The sequence below is a fragment of the Epargyreus clarus genome, unplaced genomic scaffold (assembly GCF_041222505.1).
Source record: "Epargyreus clarus isolate Ecla_fem2 unplaced genomic scaffold, WU_Ecla_fem_2.2 ptg000018l, whole genome shotgun sequence".
Taxonomy (NCBI): Eukaryota; Metazoa; Arthropoda; class Insecta; order Lepidoptera; family Hesperiidae; genus Epargyreus; species Epargyreus clarus.
The window spans coordinates 6,282,137-6,300,209 of NW_027332226.1; the positions used below are offsets into that span (position 1 = coordinate 6,282,137).

The following is an 18,073-nucleotide window of genomic DNA, read 5'->3' on the forward strand; positions in this document are numbered from 1 at the left end:
TAGCTAGTGAAATAGGGCTATTATTTTAATCATTTGTACAATACATTCCATACATCTTTTTATCCAAATTCACTCTGAAGTGGAAATAATAAGGGTGTTTTTATTGAACTCTAGCAAATTGACCTCTCATAACGTAAAGTTTAAGGGTACTACTACAGCGTATTGTCATTTTAAGGAAGTGTTGCGATGTTAGGTATAAGATTATGCACAAAAATAGGATCAAAACAAAATAGGACATTCACTTAGGAGCATTTTATTTTTTGCCTGATCTCGGTACTTAGAAATAAAAACACAAAAACTTGAATATCTCAAAAACAAATCACTATCGGCTAGGGTACTTAATGACAAAACGTATTGCAAATGAGCTCTACTTTTACCCCTCCAAGGGAATGTATCGAATTATCAGTAACCCTGTATATTTGAACTCTGTTATTTCAGTGCCATACAATAATTTATAATAAAAATGTTTTTTTTATCTTTTGGCCTCTGACTGCGGCATCCCTGACCCAATCTCAACATTACGTTGTTACTACACTTCTGGAACATTGGAATGTAGTGTAAATTATGACAATCAAGAATTATTATTAATTGAATCAATTATTCAGTAATTATTCAATCTGCATAATTTATTGATATAGTCAGTCACAAGCACCTACAGACCTGTAGCACTCTCTTATCACAAATAAGCTGTCAAATTATATAATATTGTGGTTGATTGATATGAGCTCTGGATAATTATGTTGATGGCAATTTTCATGTGCCTTTTCTTCACGAGAGGGAAATCTTGAAAAGGTACCTAACGCCGTAGGGAGCGACATCGGGTTATGTGGGATTTTTACCACACCTACATGGTGGCGGTTATCAGTGCTTGGTGGAATACTCCGGGATCTCCGACGGAACACAACCGGAGTCTTCCAAGCGCGATGATCCTGTCAAGCTCTGCGTTAGGAGGAGCAATTTACGCTATCTCCTACCGCACAACTGGTTTTTACAACGGTACGCGATCACACATACCGCTGTACTTCCCGAGGTTTTGTTAGAGCTACAACACATACATAAGTTACGACACCGTGTCGTGATACGTTGCGACGTCGAAACAATGTCGTGTCGTCAAAATCTACGGCATGTGTCGTAAAAAACGATAACATGTTGTAGTACAATGAGTGGCGCGATAAATCAACGTGAGATGATGCAATCCTGTGTTATTTGGGATGCTGATTTTTTAATATAAAATTGGCTTTCGAATAGATCTAAAACTTCTTTAATTATAATACAAGGTAGCTATTTGGTGTTAGATTATAGTCAATTATTTATCATAATTAAACATCATTATCATAATTAAATAGTATTAATTGCGAAATACTCAAATGGGTTAAGCGAGTGTCCGGTTACCTAAGATTTTGCAATACTAAGCAGTCTTAGCTATAGAATGTTTTGTCCCTTTCTATTATACATAAGGGGTGAGGAACAAAACACAGTAAACAAGAACCGGCATACATAAGGAGGTAAAGCTCTATGTGGCTATTTACTTGTTTAACGGTGAATGAAAATGTCGCTAGGAAACTTAAATGCCAGAGACATACGTGGAATCTCATTTCAAAGATATATCCCCGTCATCCTCAATCCATTTTTGTCCCACTGTTGAGCACGGCGCAGAGGGCAGAATTTAGGCTGTAGTACACAGCGCTTGCCAAGTGTGATTTAGTGGACTTCATATTAAGAATTTGAGAGTTTCAACCGCCCCTCAATACATGTCCCTGTAGTACCGGGACCAGAATAGGGCTACGGTATCCTCTGCCTGTCGTAAGATGCGACTGAAAGGGGCTTCCGGGGTTGCAGGCGGCAAGAGTGGGAGCTCAAACCGTCCAGCAAGCGACCCCGGGAAGGACAGCGGTTTGTGTGGTCGCATATCGCTGTAATCACCCGAGGATGTGAGAGGAGCTCAATTGCTCCCCCCAGGGCAGAGCCCGATAGGAGGGCATCGCGTTAGGAGGACTCCGGTTGTGTTCCGTTGGAGATCCCGGAGTTCTCCACCAAACGCTGAGGACGGCCACCGGGGGGTTTTTAGTGCGGTAAAAATCTAACATAACCCGGCGTTACTCCCATGGCGTCGGGTACCTTTTGAAGGTTTCCACCTCGTCGACAAAAAAAAAGGCCCTTCAATACATGATATATAGTGTGTGAAGCTTACCAATCCTTACTTTGCCCGACTAAGCAATAATCATTGTTACGCAAAGATGCAGCAAAGGGAAACTTCTAAAACATACCCATTATGTTCCAATGCGGTTAGTAACTAATCGATGTTGGATTTTAACATAACAATTGACGAGATAAATTTATTAAATTATTCAAGTTTTAGGAACCAAAATTCAAAAGTGCATAAAGCATAATGGTTAACGAATACCAGCCGATGCTAGCAAAAATTGCGTTACTCACTTGTGTAAAAAGTGAAAGTTAATAGACACTAGACAGATTTTTGAGGCCAAATTTTAACCGCACTTCCCTATTGCGAAATGCTTGAAACTTATTTCTAATGGTTTTTAGAAACTCGCTCTCAATTCGGCCTTCCACCGATGTGCAGCAACATCTGCGGTTTAATAGACACGCACAGCTGATTAGACAAATTGATGTGTGTACGATTATAATTTATTTCCGACTTTAACGAAAAGGAAAGTATCTGGAAGATATATAAAAGCCTGAGAACTAAGATCTAATAAGCACTGTAAACTAATAAGCACATACTATGTATACTATTATTGAATATGGCAGAGCATAACCCTGATGTTAGATAGGTATCAGCTCCCCTATACCTATACCTTATAAATATCCCCATACCTTGGGCGTAACAAATATCGTCACGTCATATTATTCATAAGTAGCTAGTCAGGCCAATGCATAGGTACTTGCAACTAAGTATCCGTGTAATGTTTACTTTAATCTTTTGCCACGCCATTGAACAGTAATTTGTTGAATCAAGTTTCACTTAACATTCAATAACAAATCAGCGGAAAGGAGGTTAACTCTATTGTATTAAACGGAACTGAATAAGAATTAACTATAGGTATATTGTACTTACAAATTTTGTTACATTTTCGCAACTTATACATATGTAGGTACGTGTGTATTTAATGTGATATATTTGATATTAAGTGGTAAATGACTGTCGATAAACATCTTAAATAGTATAGTAGGTAGTCCTCTCTAAAGTTAGTCACAAAAACTTTACCATATTATAGCTAATACGTCTCAGGGCTTTAATAAACGAACCAGCCCGTGTTGATAATCGTCGTCGATGGCAATAAGCAACTCAAGCTAGACGAGTTATTATATAACCCTTCCTTAGCAGTCGGGTAAAAAACTAAACCCCGACTGCTAAATATAGCCTATGCTGATCCCACAATTTAAACAAACCGAACAACCCACCTCATAATTATGTTTCAAGTCAAGGGCTGCCGGAGCTGCCAAAGAATTAGACATACATACTTACACTCACAAAAAATTACCCTGTATTAAAAAATCACAAATTTGAAGGTGGTAGAACCCTTTGTGGTTCGACTCCGGCGGCACCACCGTCACACCTATTTCTACCTAATAACAGCAGTGTTAAGCGCTGCTGTGTTCCGGTTTGAAGGGTGTGGTAAGGGAGACAGACTTTTCCGAGGCGTTCCAGCTTAGTCCTCAGGGGTAGCGCATCTGTGGCTGACCTCAGGTAGGAATATATATTCCTATCTGGGGTTGATTACAGATGTCTATGGGCGGCAGTAGCCACTTACCATCAGGTGGACTGCATGCTCGTCTGCTACTCTTATATTATAAAAAAAAAAACCCTTCGTAGTTGAGTAAAAAAGATTAAATCCTTTATCCTCCGCTACATCTGAAGACAAGTTGAAACATTTCGTGTATCTCTCTGACTACATCCTGATAACTAAAACACGGCTATGTTTCATAATGCACTAAAAAGGTCGAAAAAACTGTGCCAGTGATGCCATCGGAGTCGTACAACGACCACCTTTGAACTTTTAAAACAACATGCTATGTAATATGTATTAGATGGTAATAAATATTAATGTTTTATTCCTACTTAATTAAGACGGTTAATCTCCAATAAAACATAAGTATTACTTATAAATAATTATGTACTATCAAAGCATATCTTGCAATTTTAAATTGCAATTAATCTGATTGGCAATGTCATAGTTTATGCTTCACGAGGAATTTATCTTATTTACGATAAACGTGTAATGTATATTATATACGTAAGTTCATCTCGAAGACTAAACAACTTTCACAAGATCAGCTAAGACTGGGCACACACTGTCTGCAAACAATAACTGTTAACAAATGTAGTTACAACTGTAATTATGTTTACTTATCTTCAATATAACTATCGTATTTTTCCATACACGTCATTCACGCATACAGGTGTCCTTTCTTTCAAAATTAACTCATTCGAGTCCCGGCTAAAGAAATAGATTTAAAAAGTCTACTGTTGTTATGTGGCCGATTTTGTAGTTATCAGAATCAGAAATACTTTTGGATTTGTCCATTTATCGGAAGGTCTATTTGAATAATTCACCCTACATTGACGTACTTATATCAATTTTCAATGATTTTTTGCTTCCATATTGTGACAACACTTGTAGCTATAATTCAAAGTATTAAATTAATATTTTTGATAAAAATAAATTATAAACGATATTGTGTGCTAAGCTTAATAATCGTTTTTAGCATCTAACATACGATTACGTAAGGTATAATAAATGATGCATAACACATAATTGTAGATGAAAGATCAACGACCGATTTCTTTTTATGGAGTATTTTTTATTAAGATTGAAGTTGCAAACGATAATGCAAACCATGCAAATGTTACCGTGCAAATGTTGTGCCGTGTTAATGTTGCGCCGTGTAAATGTTGTGCCTTGCAAATGTTGTGCCGTGCAAATGTTGTGCCGAGTTAATGTTGCGCCGTGTAAATGTTGTGCCGTGCAAATGTTGTGCCGTGCAAATGTTGTGCCGTGTGCCGTGCAAATGGTAACAGCCGCCTATAGATATCATACTAGAAATAGATATAGCTGTAGTACGGTCGAAACATACAGCTTCCAGCACTTTTCAACTACACACAATAATGGCAACTTTTACTATTTTCAACAACATATAAACTTGAGATTTTATGAAATAAAAGATTTCAAACAAATATCCTTCTAAACGTACATAATAAGCTACAATGACTGTATTTTTAATAATTAAAAATATTTTTTAGTTAACAAATATAAACAAATACGTAGTAATACCTACTGTTTTTATATCCTCCATTATTGAGCAATAGCAAGTTAAAAGTTAATAACGTTTTTATTTTTATAACATGTTTTAAATTTTCTAATTACTTTTTTTAATTATTAATCTTCATTTTTATACTCTTTAATTATTCACGTTAACGTATAAACAACAATAAAACTAAACGATAATTTCAGTTAATTTACCTACTCATAATTTAGTTTTAAAGCCAGACAAAAAGAAGCTAACTTTGAATATGGGTACTTTTCTGTTGCAGTGGTCAAAATACGACTATAATTAGACGCAAATAAAACTGAGACTCCGAAATATAACGTAAATTGTTCGTAACTTTAATAAATTATGTTATATTCGTCATGGTGTATAATTCTAGAACAGTTTTGTTTTTACTTTAAAACTTATATGCATTTTTGTGTCTGCATTAATTTTCGACTTAGGTACCTGAAAACACCCATTATAGGAATAATGAGTTTTACCTTGGCTAATATAAATTTTATAATATTACTCCGTTTTTACATAGAATATTGTATTCAAAGGACAATGCCCATGAAAGTATGGACCGCCGTCCAGAGTTGCATCAAATTGAAACTTGTTGTGGACGATGTATAATTAAGCAAATACTACCACCAATAATTATTTTTAGATCAGCACCCGGGTTCTGAAGTTATTTACCGAAATGTTACATAACCTCAAAATCGAAAATATCCGACGATAGATTGATGGTCAGTTTTAACTGATAGTAGGTACCTATAATGTAGTTCGATTAACATATTCCATTTACTTTTAAAGGTAGTAGGTAAAAAAACCTAAAATAATCCTAAAAACCTAAAATAATGAATTCCGAGAATAAAATACCGCCATTTTAATTTTTAAGAACAACAATCAACATTTCGTCTTATTTTATCTTAAATGGAACCCCCTTGTTCAAAGAAACTATTCTGATCGACAAACAATGTAAAAAAATCAAAAAATAATTTTAATATTACTTTCATTTTGATACATGAGAAAAATCATAAGTCAAAACACTAATAGATTATTGAATTCCGAGTATAAAATTCCGCCATTTTAATTTTTAAGAACAACAATCAACATTTCGACTTATTTTATCTTAAATGGAATCCCCTGTTCAAAGAAACTATTCTGATCGACAAATTATGTAAAAAAATCAAAAAATAATTTTAATATTACTTTCATTTTGACGCATGAGAAAAATCAGTACCAAGAATGGGCATTCTCCTTTGACATTGCTGACATTAAACAAACTTAAATTGACAGTTAACAGTTGTATATAAACAATAATGTTTTCATGTTTAAATTATTGATTTTCAACACATCTAAATATATATAACTCAAAGGTGACTGACTGACATAGTGATCTATAAACCCACAGCCCAAACCACTAGACGGATCGGGCTGAAATTTGCCATGCAGGTAGATGTTATGAGGTAGGCATCCGCTAGGTTTTGATCAATTCTACCCCCAAGGGGATAAAATAGGAGATGAAAGTTTGTATAAATCTTCTTAGTTAATAATATTACTTCGTAACGCGAGCAAAGCCGCGGGCAAAAGCTTGTATTTCATATACGTTTTGCTCTGCTTTTTCATATAGTTGTCGCTTCACGTATTTATACAGTCTCCGAAATTTAAAGAACGCTCACTGGGAGAAACCCGGTAAAAGACAATATAATAATACCACACCACTTAATCATCTGTAAATCCATGACATTTCCTTAAAAAATATTTTGATATTTTGTAAATTACTTCGACGGCATCATGCATATTATAACAGGGTAAAAAGAGTAGGCATCTAAAACAACAGTCTTTAAATAAATTTATTTTCGGCCAAATTTGAATTTGATATATCCTTCGCTTGTAGAGCATAAATAATATATATAGGTGAAAATTATTAACCAATGCAATGTTTACCGATTTCTCACGGAACCGTTGCGATATTACCAGCCAATTGCCTACTGTGTGTAAACATTGAACGGTCAGTGTGCATCGAAACCTGTATATGAACGGTCGTGGGGGCCGGTCGCTACGTCAGAACGACGTCGGCACGACCTCCGTAGGTTTGATCTTTATGCTCCGGTTATCTCTTTCATGCTTTAACACGCTATTAGGGGACAATAATCTTATCTTACAAGTCATTTTTTATAATATAGGAATAGCAGACGAACATGTAGTCCACCTGATGGTAAGTGGCTACGGTCGCCCATGGACTTCTGTAATCAACTCCAAATTGGATTAAATTCCTACCTCAACAAATGTGTCGCTACTTAAGTCATTGTTACTTCCATTATCGATCACTTAAAGGCAGACAAAAACCCGGTCAGTTCTTTCAGTTCCAAGATCTGAAAGATGATTTTTAAGACTCTACAACTATTAAAGACCGCTTGCCATTCGCTTCGTAAATACGCAAATGACCTTTGCCTCTTATACAATTGACCGGATAACAAAACTAAAAGTTTGCTTACTATACTAGTGGTGCCCGCGACTTCGCCCGCATTTTAAAGAAATAATATAACATACATAAAACGGAAAAATTGTACCTGCATTGGAATGACAATGGTGTCGTCTGTCGAAAATTGGTCTTACCAACTCCCAAACCCTCGTGGGCTCTTGGACAACAACTTTGCTAAAGATCATCACTTGATCAAATGCATAGTTCCCGATTGTATAACTACTTACGAATTAAAAATTAATTAAAAAAACCTTTTCCCACGGACTTAATTGTGAATCTAAACCATTCTCAAGTCCCCTTGAACACACAACAAATTTCATCAAAATCAGTCCAATCGTTTCGGAGGAGTTCATTGACATACACATTACACACGCACATAAGAAATATATAAAGATAACTATGCTGCTAACATCTCTCACGTCATATCGATGACCAATAATCATTATGGTTTAGTTAAGGCAAATTTCCTACGTGTGAAAAATCGGTTGCCAAATCAAAGACACGGTTTATAATTTTTCACCCTAAATTGCGATGTAACCTGTTACTTACTGTATGTAAACATTGAGTCAGCCGAACGTGACTGAATAATGTCAAGGATGTACGCAGGTTCATTGAACTGCGGCTTATTTTCTTTTTAAATACGTGCTATTACTAAACACAGATACTTAACATCGTTTAACATTTATTTAAAATATATTAATATATTATTTTATCGCAACATTTCACATAGTATGAATCACCACTGATATGTCACGAGTGTTTCTATTATTTTATCAGAAACCAGAAATCTTATTAACTCTTATTTTTAATAATAGTGATAAAAACATTTAAATGATATTGATAACAGATATCGAATAAGTATCCAAATCCGTAAATGAAAGATCGATCAAATGCTTCGATCACTAATAGGAACTAGATACACAATCAGCGACAAAAAAATGCCGCGACTTAAAGAGCATCCAAATAGACATTTCGGTGCGCTTTTAGGTTAGGCCAGAATCTATAAACCATTTAAATTGTAAAATCTGTTACTAAACGTACAATTCTTACTATTGCATGCCCACTTGATTTGTTCGGGTAACATGGTGACTCTGTTCTAACTTGAATAGAGACGCTATTGTTTTCTATTTTTTTATTTAATTGAATTATTTTTTTTCTTTTTGTTATATAAAAATATTTGTTTTGTATAATAATTAAACATATGCCCGTATTACCTAAAAGGTTAGGCAATGAGTAAATAGTAAATGAGTGAAATTGAATTATTAAGTAAATTATTATTTAATATATTTTATGATGTCTTTTCATCCAACTGCCGCGGCAATAGTCATAGAATTATTATAATAAAGTCTATTGACGAACTAAAATCAGATTGCTTAAAATAGCCAAAAAAGATACGGAAAAAAAATAAAAATCCATCGAAAAGACTGTTTTCCAATAAACTCACTTTATTCAAGGGAATTAATGGCACCCTGTTGATTCCGTATTTTTATTTTTACTCGACTGGCAAGGAAGGGTTATGTTTTTTGCACGTATCTTGTATGTATATTTATAAGAAGACTTTAGCTGCACTGCATTTTATTCCCTCGGATCTAACATACGGCTGGGTGAATTTCGACAGTTAGGTGTCATTATATTCGTCTCAAATATCCAAATGTCCTTAGATAGGTTTTGGAAAAAAATCTCAGAGCATGAAACGACAGACCTTAAAATCAACCTCTACTACTACTACACACTACAACTACACTGCTGTGTTATGATTTGAAAGGTGTGGTAAGGGAGACATACTTTTCAAAGGCGTTCCAGCTTAGTCCTCAGGCGTAGCGGCACATGTGTGGCCGACCTCAAGGCAAGCATATTTAGTCCTATCTGGGGTTGATTACAAATGTTCATGGGCGGCAGTAGCCACTTACCATCAGGTAGATTGCATGCTCGTATGCTACTTCTATATTATAAAATAATAATAATGAAATAAAATGGCATATGAGACGTATTTAATGAAATACACATGAATTTTCGGAAAAATTTACGTAAGGTAATTTGGCCATCAGTGTCTTTGTGACTATATGTTAAGTTGTCGCCACGACTTTGATATTTCCAGATCCTTATAATAAATTGATCCACGTTTAAAAACTCTTTATTTACAAGTGTCATTTAAAGTAAATGTGTCGTGGTTAGTGACGCGTGCCGGAAAATATATGACGTGTAATGTAAAATGTGTATATTAATAAACAAATTGGCTTTGGTTAGTAAATAATTATATGTTTTATTTCTAATTAATAGCCCCATATTGCATTATAGGTATTATTTTAGTAGTTTGCATAAAACTAAAATGTAAAGTAATATTTATCTAAGAATTTACATTTTATTTCAATGAAAATTTTGTGACTTTTGTTGATCTGTTTTGTTTGATACAAAATTGTATGTATACCAACAGTTCTTTTTTAATTTCATAATTACTGCCACTAATTCTATTACATTGATCGGTATAACTTCGACCTTAAGAAGGTATTTGAATGAGATCAGCAGGGATATCGTAGCAAACCTTGAGAAAGGCTTATGTTTAGCAAAGGCGATAATGACGATAGAAGTCTGCTAAATTGCTTGTGTCGATTTTTAAAGATAAATGATCTTTTGAAATCGACACAAAAGGACATCGACACAAGACATCAAAATAAAATTGGAAATTTTAAACAATACAAATCAAAGAGCGCAGTGAAAATGGATGTAGCTCTATATAAACGCTTATGATTTAATTTTTTTTAGATATTTAATAATACGAGTAAAAGAAATTATAAAACATCACATTTTTTTGGTTCATAATTTGAACCAAAAATCAAATGAATTTGAACTTCAAATGAAGCATACATTGTCAACGCTACGACTACCATTGAGATTTAGCAAATAAATATGTAATAAACATAAAACAAATAAATTTGTTTCAATATTTCTTTGCGTAAGTAGTGGGCATACTAACTAAATAGACAATCACATTGCGACTAAATATGTAGATCAGGCAATATTGTTGTAAGACGAATTAACCGACTTTATTTTCTGGTTCAACGAACCATGCACATCATGATTTCATGCACATAATGATATCGGACATACCTATCCGCAATATCTCCAAGTGACTTGTGCGGATCACCTGATATTTCGTAATCGCTGTGCTCCCCACCCCTACGGCAACCGGATACCTTTAATAATAATGAATCCATTTTTTTTTTGCATTTTTTGAATTCTTTAAATGGAAATTCAAAGATGAAACATTCGCTAGATAACATACGCGGACCCTTATCCGTTCACACAGACCGTCTCGGAGAGGAGAGCAGATTTTTATCACGTTAGAAACAGAGTTTTGAGTACCTAATTGTATTAAGGTTTATTTTTGCATGTGCACTTCTTTTGACACTAAGAATGCTTGAACGCGATTCGTGTGAAATAATAAGAGGAGCCGACCGGCTCTGACTGCGTGCTCATTCTCCCTCGCGCAGCCGATCGGCTCCGATTGCGATGCATCCGCTTTCAGATCCTTACCAGCCGGTCTATGTGAGATAGTTGGCGGCTCCACTCCGGTCAATTCCAAGCGTATACCATCCGGTCTGTGTGAAAAGAAAAATGCGGGCCGATGCTCTCCGAGCCGGTCTGTATGAACGGACCCTAAGCGGTCAAATCTAAGCTAAATAAATGAAGCGAAAAGCGTCGTTAAATTGCGGTTTCTTGTACGGCGACCCACATTTATTTTCAACATTTTTATTTTTAATATTCGTTGTTATAGAGGTCACTCTTACACATTATCTGTAAAAAAATCAAGTGTCTATCTATTGCGATTCAGGAGATAGAGCCCCGAGATAGACAGAAAGACAGCAGAGGCATAGTAAAATAGGGTTCCATTTATATCCTTTGGATAAGGAACTCTAAAAAGTAGTCATTCACATATAACAGAAGGAAACTACTTATATGCAGTGTAATTTGATTTGAAATTACAACACTATTGATTTATACAGAATAACTACAACCTAAAAACAGGAATTGTATCTAATTATCGTTGACCTTTTCAGTATTCCGTTCTAAATTAAAAAAACAGACTATATTTGAACCAAATTAGTGTCTGGGTACCTGGTTTCATATATTTTTTATGCATTTCCGTATTAGGTTATCTGGTATGTTATGCGTCATTTACCTTTACAATTCAAGTTCGTTCATACCTATCATACGGGTATATTAAATCTTCTTACATGTATGAGCTACAAATAGGTTCAATAAATAACACAATCAGAGTTACCTGTTGTTTTATTTTTGTTAACTATAATTATGAAACATTTCAGCGATGTGCTAATGAAAATTCTACGTAATTCTATATCATAGGTTATGTCCTTTTAGCATACCGAAACAAATCTAAGAATCATCCAAAAGTAAATTCATTTCACCACATCGGACTGTTTTTAAAAATGGTAAGAGTTCTTTTTTTAATATGACCAACCTACGTCATCCCTGCTGTCATTGCCTACATGCCACTAATGCCTAGATGACCTTTAAAATAAATAAATTTTTTGATCGACTTGGGGGCACTGCCATGGCTTTAGTGGTGTTAAAACTGATCTTGTATCATTAATTTTTGGATCATAATTATACATGATGACATTTTTGACAAATGTACCAATAACCACAAAACGCATATTGCCCTTTTCCAGGACTATAATATATGCATATTGCATATCATATTAACACATCATTTTCAAATATAAATAGATAACTAGGTTCTTGAAATCGAGGTTTTTTAATGACAAAACTGTCACAATATCCTTGGTTGAAACACTAACAATGCGTTTTACTTTTATTAACAGATTTCAACGAGCGATTCTTTTTTTAATTCCAATACATTCAAATATATCGAAAAATGAAAAACAGACACTTTCCTTTGTACTTCGCTTCACCTCAATGTCCGTGCTAGTTTCTTGACCCGGTAAGTACCACGTGCGTTATATTTACCGTTTCACTTAATGAGAACCTTCCGACATCTTGCAACTTCGCAAATTGCATACTGTGTCTTCGTACTAGAAACAGCACATTATGTCTTCATAATGCATATTAACAATACCTTTTATGAATTTAAAATAGCCCATTTGATATTTTGCGTATTGTTCCAGGTTAGTATGATGTTTAGTGGTCACTGCCATCGATATACATTTGTAATCAACTACAAATAGGAGTCATAAGTCAAGTAGAAGACGCTCCACGTGGCGGTCGCAATACCGGTCTGACGCGCAAAGGGTTCCGGGTTCGATCCCCGGAGAGACAACATTTGAATGTTGAATTTGGATATCTGTTTTGGGTCTAGGTATTTGTGTATTAGTCTTTCCATCGTCCATGGGACTCACGACACAGGGAATCCTAGTGTGGGGTTGAGAGTTTAGAAAGGATCAAGGCGTCTTAAAAAAAAAGGCGGTCATAGCTTCGTTATTTCAAAAACATACCTACAAAGATGAAACGCATTTGTATTTTATGTCAGCTCTAAAACTAAAACATGGCCGTACAAACCGGAAAACGCCCTATAGTTTAAGTCTTTACTAACGCACATGGATCAATGTAATATGTTAAGTTAAATTAAATTAAATAAGCAAAAATAATAAAATAAAGTAATAATAACGTAACTAGGTACTTATCATATAAATTGAAGCTTCGCTTCATACCAGCAAGGAATAATTAATAAAATAAATTAATAAAAACCTAACTGAGTACGTAGTTATCGTATAAATTGAAGCATACCAGTAAAATCTAGGCATAAAAACAATTTATTATTTGAATAAATTTATAATGGTTTATAGAGTTATATAGCCATATGCCAAAAAAATAAGTTATCTGTTTTAATTTATTCTATCTGTCATCTGTGTTCGCAAGTCGTAGACACTTTCCCGGACTCTATTATCTGATTATAATTGGCATAGAATAGTTTCGACGGCAATTAATTAATCTCTTATGTAGTCCGTTTAAATAAAGTTCAGTGAACCTTTTATTTGTACAGAAGAATTTGCATGGCCGTTGTGAAAACGTATTCAAAAGTGTTACATTTATATGTAGGTTAACAAAATGGCCTCTCTTTACCAATTATCTACATTTTCAAGGATGGGTCCTTAATGTAAATCGCTCTTATATTTGACAAACAATATCTTATAATATTATTCGAAACATTAATTAATGCGTTCTAAAAATTTAAGTTCTAATTTATTCAAAAATCCATATTATTGACTTCGTAATGGTAAAAATAAAACGCAAGTGAAGTCAACTGTTATGTAAATAAATAAATAAAGACAAGCAATTAATTAAATTTAATTTATGTATTTTATATTGAAAATTACATAATTTTATGTTTCTCGTGCAATGTCATTGTAATAATAAATGATATTAATTCATACATGCCTACATTACAATAAAACATGCATAATGCAATCGTAATAGAGTAGTCCAATGCTGACAGTCTATACAAATGAATAATATTAAAACCTGTCCGTGATTTGAAAATAGCCTTCGTTTTAAATTTTGATATTACAAAAAACATATCAAGCTACTTATTTACGCCATTTTAAAATGTAATTTTAATTATTACCTGATGTACCTATGTATATTATTTGATACCCTCTACAACATAAACTCTGTGAAAAGGTGTCGTCCGATTCATCTAAAATGTCAGGGTAGAATATGCAATATTTTAAAAAATCAAGATTTTTTTTTAATTTCATAGTCTAATTACTTGTGCACGTGATTTCGTACAAATTGCAAAAAATATGACCTCATAATAATAGCATAGGACATTACTTTAATTCCCATTACATTTATTAAATACTTCAGCGTAAAAATAAAAAAAATCACACACCCAGAGATGCACGTAGGCAAAGCCACAAGGGAAGCTCATCATTCAATATGTCTAAATTGAATACTTATGTTTATTCAAAGCACGTTAACCATATCACATTCGCAACATTTGACGTCAAACATCGTGGTAAGCTACCCACGAACGCACTTCGACTACTACAGTTTATTGTTCCTGTCAATTCATCTTTACATATTGACTATAACAGCGACGAATGATGAATATTTATTAAAAACCGCTAAAGCTAACAACAAGTCTGTTTGCAACGACAGGAAACGGAAAACATTGTTGTTTATCGTGAAACAAAGCAACGATAAAAATCCTTTATTATGCATGAAATTTATCATAATAGAATTATAATGCTATTGTTTTACCCTAAACAATTAAGCACATAACATACTTGCTACAGAACTACTACCTACTGACTAAAATGACCTGTGTCAGTGTGGACAACATTTTAAGAGTGTGTTTCGAAAGTTACAAAATAAACAAATTCAAAAACCACAAGAAATTGTCCTATTTTCCTTGGCATTAAAAATCTATACGGAATGTTTATCATTTTAAACAGATCAAGTCTTTTAAATGCCACTGAAAGTTACACGAAATAATTCAAATAAAAATTACACGAATTGCAAAATGACCAAAACTTGAGTGTACGCTAAAAACACCCATTCAAACAGAGATGAGAAAAAGTTATTGAAAAAGTTAAAGTATGTGCAAAAGAGACTACTTGGCGTAATCCATGGTCAGAAGACCGTAAAGTATGGTTCTTAATAATTTTGTTAGCGAATTTTTTGCTTAGTAAGCTCCAAAAATGGATTAAAAATAACTCTGACAATACTAAATATAATTTACGTTTGTAACTTTGTACGATGTTTTTAGGGTTCCGTATCCGAAAGGGAATAAACGGAACCCTATTAGTATGTCTGTCTGTCTGATCGTCTGTGCATCTGTCCGTTTAACAAGGCTCTAGTTCTTGAACCGTAGTAGAGTTATTCGACAAATACTAAAAATAAACATAAATTTGATGGTACGGAACCCGGCGAGTACGAGTTCGATCCGCACTTACTGAAGGTGGTAGAACCCTTTATGGTTCGACTCCGGCGGCACCACCGCCACACCTATTTCTACCTAATAACAGCAGTGCTAGGCGCTGCTGTGTTCCGGTTTGAAGGGTGTGGTAAGGGAGACAGACTTTTCCGAGGCGTTCCAGCTTAGTCCTCAGGGGTAGCGGCGCATCTGTGGCCGACCTCAGGTAGGAATATCTAATCCTATCTGGGGTTGATTACAGATGTCCATGGGCGGCAGTAGCCACTTACCATCAGGTGGACTGCATGCTCGTCTGCTACTCTTATATTATATAAAAAAAAAAAGAAAAAAAAAAACTTAGAAAAATATTTTTTTATGCTGTAGCAATCTTTTTGTTTAACATACAGAGATTAACAATATCAGTGTAAATATTATTTGCTGTTCTATAGTGAGATTTTTTTATTTTGTAACATAGGCACATACAGCTTAAGAACCGTATGCCAAATTGTTAATTTACACAGCACTTATATTTTTGCAAAGTGGCTTATCTTTTTTATACAAATGTTACAAGAGCCCATCTTTAAGCACGTTAATTTTTTTGTGAATAAGAAATATTTTTGTTTATAGGTTGTCTATTGAATGGTAAATTGAATCTGTTATTTTATTCAAAATATTTTTTTTATCTTCGATGTTTCATTTTAGTGACTCCTTTAATTTTAACAATGCCTACCTCGTAGATAGCAAGACGTAAGTAAAACTGAAAAAAATCCTATTGCATATATATTTTTTTGCCTAAATGCTATAGTATATGTACTTTTTATAATAGAAGGACATTCATGCCTACAAAATCCTTTTATGCCGAAAAAGTACCGTTCCCTAGGGTTAGAAAAAGATCTTTGGAAGTGAGCGGCGCAGCGGGTAAAAGCAAGTCTTTAATTACAAATTAAAAATGTTTTGGATGTTCTGGAACTTGTTGTTTTTGCAATGTTATCTTTCATTGTCTTATCAAGACGTAATTCTCAATCTGTTGTGTAGTAACCCGGACATAAAAGTTTTAATCATGAAATACGTTCGTCAACTGACAACGCAATTAACTTATAAAAATCTAAAAGTACAACAATGTTTACAAATAAACCAAGCTTTTCATTTTATATCTAAGCAACGCAATATATAATTTACAATCGTTATTTTATATATTTATAATTATAATTATGGTTTTATTTATTACTAGCACTTTGATTATTGGTATAGCTGTGTATGAAAAAAACAATCTAGAAAAATAAACATTACAATCTGCCGTCTTACGAACGAACGTCGAACGAAATATGAACAAAATCATAAATTTTAATTTTATTCAAACGTTTTCTACAGTTTTATTATTTCATCAGTAATTATTTCATCAGAATTTAACTACGTCGATTTTGTTTAGTAATTTGCTTATGTTACGATTAAAACTGAATCATAGAAATGACTCATATATTACGCAACAATACCCGTCAAATCAATTTTTTATCTTATTCTGTACTCAACAATAGTTTTATTATGCTTGATAAATATTTCCCGCGTATAAAATATTGTACGAATAAAACATCGTAAATGTTAGTATTGTATAGTCCGCGTAAAACTGCTAGTCTGCTCTGAATATAGAAATGAATCGCGTTGCCATAGCAAATTGTATGACTACCTGCTCGCAACAACTTCAGAGCGCAGCAGTTTGGCGCGGACTATAATAGATTTGGATGTCCGAGTCGTTTATAAATAATTTCATATTAATGAACGATGTCCTGATTTGCATTAATTGAATATTTTATTTTTATTGCCATAGAAGTAATGCGTTGATAATTTAGAGTTACCGCGTTATAATATCGATAGTTGCTATGACACGTGACGAAGGTATTACCGTGCCGCTCTAGTACCTAATGGGTTCTAGGTTACTTGAACCGTTTTAATCAGTTGTCCGCAACAAAAAAAACATGCGGACGTGCGCGATTATGTATTGCCCATTATTAATACTCGATCGATCCAAATTTTACCTACCAAAGATGAAATTGATCATTGATTGATTCATAATTGCTAGTGTGCAGAAAATATGAAATATCTGATAAGCAAAACATTAAATATACTCAATCTATCCAAATACCGCCTACCAAAGATCATTGATTAATTGATAATTTCTAGTATACAGTCATTTTTAAATGTCTGTTAAGCAAAACATTCATTATCTGTTGATAGGCATAGAGGTAAGATCAAGATCATTCCGATCCCGTATAGACCTATGAATGTATGTATGTATGTAGTAATAGATAACTTTGCAAAAACTATTTAAATATTTAATACGCACAACGAACTTGCGAAACTTCCATCTTGTTTTTCCATCGAAAAGCGCGCCGAATACCACTTGTCTACATGACAGCTAG

The 18,073-nt window shown here is 34.0% G+C and overlaps 1 protein-coding gene across 2 annotated transcripts in view; it reads left to right on the forward strand.

The window, feature by feature from the left end:
- LOC140749577 (ATP-binding cassette sub-family G member 1) overlaps window positions 1–18,073 on the forward strand; it is a 58,494-nt gene that overhangs the window by 16,970 nt on the left and 23,451 nt on the right. The window lies entirely within an intron of this gene.